Here is a 6,117-nt window from a genome sequence, read left to right as displayed (position 1 = left end):
TTTCCCTCTTTTCTATGTTTTTCATTGTATGCTTATGTTAGGTAATTCATTAGAAACTTTCAATAAATTATCTTCTGTTATTTGATAACCTCAAGAGGTAGGCAACATTACTATTCTTTCCCTATTAAACAACTAAATTAAGTTCAGCCAAGCTATTGCTTAGAGAAGGTAAGAAGTTTGCTCAAGGTCTCAGGGTCACAATAAGAAGTGGGGCAGCTGAGTTCCACAAAGAAGCCCCTGTAAATTCTCTCCTCTTAAACACTAAGCGACACTATATTTTATTGTCTTGTAAAGGACAGGGAACAAATAGTATCAAACTGGCATGATAAATACTTTTTATCCATCAGTAAAAGTTGTGTCTTCTCCCAATCTAAAAACCTGAGCCAGACCTTTTGCCAAGCATGCATTTTCTTACAAGTTGGAAGCTGGTTGAGCATTCTAGTATAAGTACAACCCTCACCTTTCCGAAACAGCTCCCTGCAAAGATCGAGTTCGATTTGATGTAACATGCCTTAGTTTTCTATATTCAATTTGCAATCTGTTACTCTTCAATGGTTTTGAAGGTCTCCGGGCAAGTATTGCACTGAAATGATGAATTAAGGGGACAGCTTACACATGTAATTATGAATACCTTTGGGGGGGCTGCACATGTGATCCTGCTTGTTGTGTGTTCACCAGTCATTGTGCAAGAGCAGGTTTGGCATGGCTTTGCAAGAGACCTGCTGTCTACTTAGGCTTGTGTTCAGAGGACTGTTTAATTGTTTGACTTGAGCAGAAAAGAGCATGCATTGAAATCATTGTTGAACTATCTATCAATTGAGACTGAGATGCTTAGGTTCTCCAGACATGAAATAAACCTACAATAACCTTTGATTTTTGAGTTGTTCACTAATACTGCAGGTTGTATAGGATAAATGTATATACAAAAACATGATATTTATATTTATGTTTATTTATAGCCTGAGAATACTGTAATTACTTTTGAACTGGTAAGAAATGAATTACACATGCAATAGTTTTTGTTTACAATTTTAAGTGGCTTTAATTACTACCTTGTACATGTTAATCTGTACTCTCCAAGAAAAGTGTAGTCAACCTGTCTATCCGTTGGTAGAAAGATGGGCTATAGGCTAGGCATTCTTATTTTCATTGTTATTTGTTTGCCTAGGGGTTTTGATAATGTGGCCTGCTAATTTCTTGAAGTTCTGCCCTATATTAGAAGCAAACTCCATCTTTTTTAATTTTCAACAGAGTAGAATGCTCTAATCCTACCAATGAATCCTCTTGGAAAATGTATGTCTGACCAGATGAAAGTCTATTAAAAAACTAAAACCTCAAAAATAAAAGTAAAAATTCAGAGTACATCTTTTCTTCTATTTTCATACCTTTGTAAAGTGATTACTGTTTGTGTCTAAAATGTGTATTATTAACACTGTCTAATATACACTCCACTACAGATGTAGTGCGACAGATAGGTTCATGGTCATATGTGGATATGTGGATATGTGATTACCAACTTGTTTCTTCACGAAGGAATAGTAGAAATATTTTGACACATTTACCTCAAGGGCCCCAAATCTTGACTCCAATCAGGGTTTATCCATTGAATCAGTTGTTCTGATAGTTTGTGTTAACAAGCACATGACCAGGTCATTCTGGGGAAAAAAAGATAATTTCCTCTGCTGGGAAAAATTATATTGAATATATATATATATGAGATTTGGAAATAGCAAGGGCTTCATACATAGGCAAACAAGTTGGGATCAACCATGTGGTGAATATTTATATTTAGAAGATATATTACAGTAAAAAACACATTGTCATTAGTCACCATCAAAGTATTTTCTCCTTTGTGCAACCTACAGGTCCTATTTTTCTTGCCATTTTTGGTGCAGTTCTGAGAGTCCTCTTTTATCTCTTGAGAAGTTTGATTAAAAACTTATGGTAAATGCTACTGCTGGGTGTCACCCAGTAGAAAAGCAAGCTCAGAAAAACATTTCAGTGTGTGTCTTGTTCACTGTGCTTGCAGCACCTGGCACCTTGTGACATCTGGCTCTTCCTCAAAGTCAAAGTGACCATGAAACATCAACATTTTGAGACATTCTACAACACTGGGAAGGCACAACAGCATAATTAAAAACACTCATAAAAGAAAACTCATAATTTCCACTGAAAATGGCAACTATGGAGCATGTATATTTGAAACAAAGGGATAGTATTTTGAGGGGCTTATTGGCAATGTGTCTCTTCTTGCAATACTTTCCCCCTCCTTTAAATACTCACTATATTTTTATCACACCTTCCATGTATATGTGTTATCTTACAAATACATTTTTTTCTCTATTGGTTATGCCACAGGAACATGATTTTAAGATTTAAATATCTCCATGTTGCTAGGTGATGTAGACTGAATTCATTGTCTCATTTCTTTTATCTTACATTTTTTTAATAAAGTTTCTAAAATAATTTAGATATGGAGAAATTGATGTATCATTATACTTCAACTTTTAAGTTAATAGGGACCCAGAAAAGCAATAATAAAAGCATGGCTCCATGTCATTAGGCATATTGGTGTTTCTGAGATAATTAAGTTTAAAACATGAGAAGGTTTTAGGGAAAGGAAGAGGATCTCAGGTTATGAACAATGACATGGAAGGAGAAAAGGTGTCACTTTCCTTCTTGCTTTTGTTTGAACAAACACCCTTCTAAAGCAAGATCCTGTGTTTTTTATCTTGATATTCCAAATTTTGGTACTTCTTTCTTTTCATTATATCATTGCCATTATTGTTGTTTGTGATAGTGGGCATTGACTGTAAGAGCTACAAGCTATATCTCCAACTCTCCTCTTTTTGAATGTTGAGTTGTCCAGGCTGGGCTGAAAGTTGCTATTTTCCTGTCTGAGCCCCCAGAGTGCTGAAATTCTAGGTGAGTGTGACCATATTGCTTTTGGTTTTCTTTTACACATTTTTGGGGTACAACAGACACAACATAACTCATTATGAGCTAATTGGAGCATGGTGAATAGAAGGCTACTCAACTGGCATAAATGCAAGTGTTGTGACCGAGGTTGACACATTCTCTGAGACAGCGCCTGAGGGACTCATGCAGGAAATTCAAGTAAACTACAATGGGCTCTGGAGGCTGAGAGCACCTGAAAGAAAACATCACTTGGCCTCAGTTAAGTTTATGTAACCTCGAAAACAATGTACTGATCTGAAGGCCCAGCCCAGATTGAGATACATCCGAATACTTCTCTGTTCATGGCATGGAGTAAGTTATTCACAAGAATACCTCATACAACAATGGAATGAAAGAAGATATGAAATACAGCAATTTATTCAAGACTAAGAAAAACACAGATGATTATTTAGACATTGTTTTCCACAATTCATTCATATGCTTTTAAGTCTATTTTATTCCCTGCCACAAGTAATGCTGTTGTATTATGAATAAACAGTTTAATCTTCAGTAAGCTTCTTTTCTCTAATTTATGGCATCTGGATCAAAAACTCCCCAACCCGCCAGAGAGCTTAGTCACAGATGTCAGCACTGGGTGGTAGCAAAAGCAAAGGGCTGACTTCAGAGACTTAGTGAGGATTTGCAGCCATCTAATGAAAAGAAAGGATGCTGCAAGCATCATAAGTTAAAGAAGGAGCCTGAACTCAGAAATGAAAAAGAAATACGTCAACCTAGACTGGGAATGGTGATTTCCAAATTTCCTCACTCTTCGCCAACAACTTTGCATACACATATCTGTCCTCCTTTTCGAACTGTGACCCCAAATTAACTCTGTCTCCAAGAACACCTCTTCTACTCTATGCAAAATCCTTAAGATAGAGCCAGATAAAAGAGACATTCACAATTGAGGACATTGTGAGTTGGGTTGTACTTGTAGTAACAGTGCCCTTTTCTCCATATATCAAGGAGCTTTGAAAATGGCACCAAATCAGCCTCCCTAGGCTCCCTAGGTGTTGTCCCTTTTTAACAAATAGATTCTTAACACAAAAAAAGATAACACCAGGTTACAGTATTTAATGTCCAAAATCTCAAGAGATTTCCTCTCCCTTCTCCATGCTTAGCAATCCCTGCCAAGATTTCTGATTGGTTGAAGCTAATTTCATGCCTGCTGCCATGGCTGTGGAGGAAAGTGGATCCCTCAGCTTGGGACACCATGAGAGGGAGAAGGAATGTTTTGCAAAGTCTAAATGGAAGGAGCCTGTTACTAGGTTCTGTGGTCTGGCTGTGATGAGTATACCCCTAGAAATTCATATACTGGAAGCTTGCAAGAGATGGTGAATCTACAGCAGGCAGGGCCTGGTGGAAGGAAGTTAGTTCACTGGGAGCTCTGCCCTTGTAAGGGATTAATGTATTTCTCATGTAACAAGCATGTTACAACCAGAGCAAGACTGGGCTCTCTCTCCCTCTGATGCCTGTCTTGCCAGGTGGTCTTCTCCTCTCATCCATGTCCATTCCATGATACCATTTGCCACACTGTGATGCTGCTGAGGGAACCCTTGTCAGAGACCTAACTTGCGGGACTGCTAAAACTTGGACTTTCAGTATCCAAAATTGGGAGCTAAAAACCCTCTTTTCTTCATAAAGTTTTCAGTCTCGAGGACTTTATTATAGTGGCAAAACATGGCTTAGTACTAAAAGGGCAAGTATGCGGGTAACTCAGTGACTTAGGTGTATGATCAGCAAGAGGATGGTACTATTTTTTCTCTGAAAGATGTTTACTTATTAACTACTTTTACTGAAAGGTTATTTGGGGTACAAAGGACAGCAAGGTAAACAAGAGGCTCACAATATCAGAAAGATGCTAGTATCCCAAAGCAGATGGTGGTACGATGGGAGTTGAGAATCTAGTGAGTGTATCAGGAGTCAGGACCCAGGAGAAGTAGAGCCCCAGGGCAGAGTGGGCACCATGCAAGAGGATCAGCCATAGTTTTGCTGCTTCCTATAGCAGGGGTGTGGGGGAAGCTCCAGGTTCTCTCTGTTTTCTCTTTGTCTCCCTCCAATATATCTCCTTAGACATAGGTTGTCAGAATCAATTGAAAAATATGTGAGTTCATGGCTCCTGGGAAGTGAATGCTAAAGGGTATCTAGAGGTACAGGAGATTGTTAGAGGTGACACCTATGAAAGATAAAGTGGACAAGAAAAATGGAGAGAGGAGGCCCATGGAGCCAATGCTGAAATGAGTCCAATGTAAGGAAAGAAGAAAAATTAAAAGATTGGGTTACAAGGGCATCAGACTGTGATGGTTTCCATACAGATCCAGGTAGGCCAGCAGTTGATGCTGGCACGCAAATCCTCCAGCCGGGGTTCTGGGATCTCCACTGGCTTCAGTCATTGAGCGGATGTTAGGTGTCTCAGCTTTAAAGATGAGGCAGACTGTGAAGGAAGATGCCTCTGCTGGGGGCTGTCAGCTCCTGGATCCTTTGAAGCAGGTTGTCTCTGGTGGAGTTACAGGATACAATGCTCATGTCAGCTGTAGCAAGGAAGCCTGGAAAGCAGGTTGCTGAGAGCTTTCCTCTGCCACACGTACCAAAAAGCATGGGAAAGGGAAAAGAGTAACACTAAGTGGAAACAAGAGCTAAGTGGAAACAAGTGGATGACTGGGACACTAGCAAAAAACAAAGTATCTTGAATAACTACATTTAATAGTCATGTCATGCATTTTACCATGCTAAAATTTGGGAGCATAGATTTTTTCATTGTTTGCAGTTTTTTTTAATTTGTATACATTTGCAGTACATGCTGATTATGTTCATTATGGAGAATTGTTAACACATATTAATTCTTTTTAATTCCCACTCTCTCATAGTACCTCTTCCCACTTCATCTCTTGGTTTCCTTCCCTTTCTATCTCCCTGTTTCCTCGTGCCTATTTTCTATTTTTCAATTTGATTTCATTTATACCTTGGATTTCTCATAGAAGAAACCATATGATATTCAAGTTTGTATGCCTGATTTGTTTCACTTAACCTTGGTCTGGAGATGCATCTATTTTCCTATAAGTGGCTTGAGTTTATCCTTCTTTATGGCAGAGTAGTATTTATTGAGTACAAATGCCACCTTTTCTTTATCCATTCATCTGTTGAAGGATAAAATGGTTA

The sequence above is a fragment of the Octodon degus genome, unplaced genomic scaffold (assembly GCF_000260255.1).
Source record: "Octodon degus isolate 3935 unplaced genomic scaffold, OctDeg1.0 scaffold00004, whole genome shotgun sequence".
Classification (NCBI taxonomy): Eukaryota; Metazoa; Chordata; class Mammalia; order Rodentia; family Octodontidae; genus Octodon; species Octodon degus.
Note: the sequence above shows the minus strand (reverse complement) of the source record.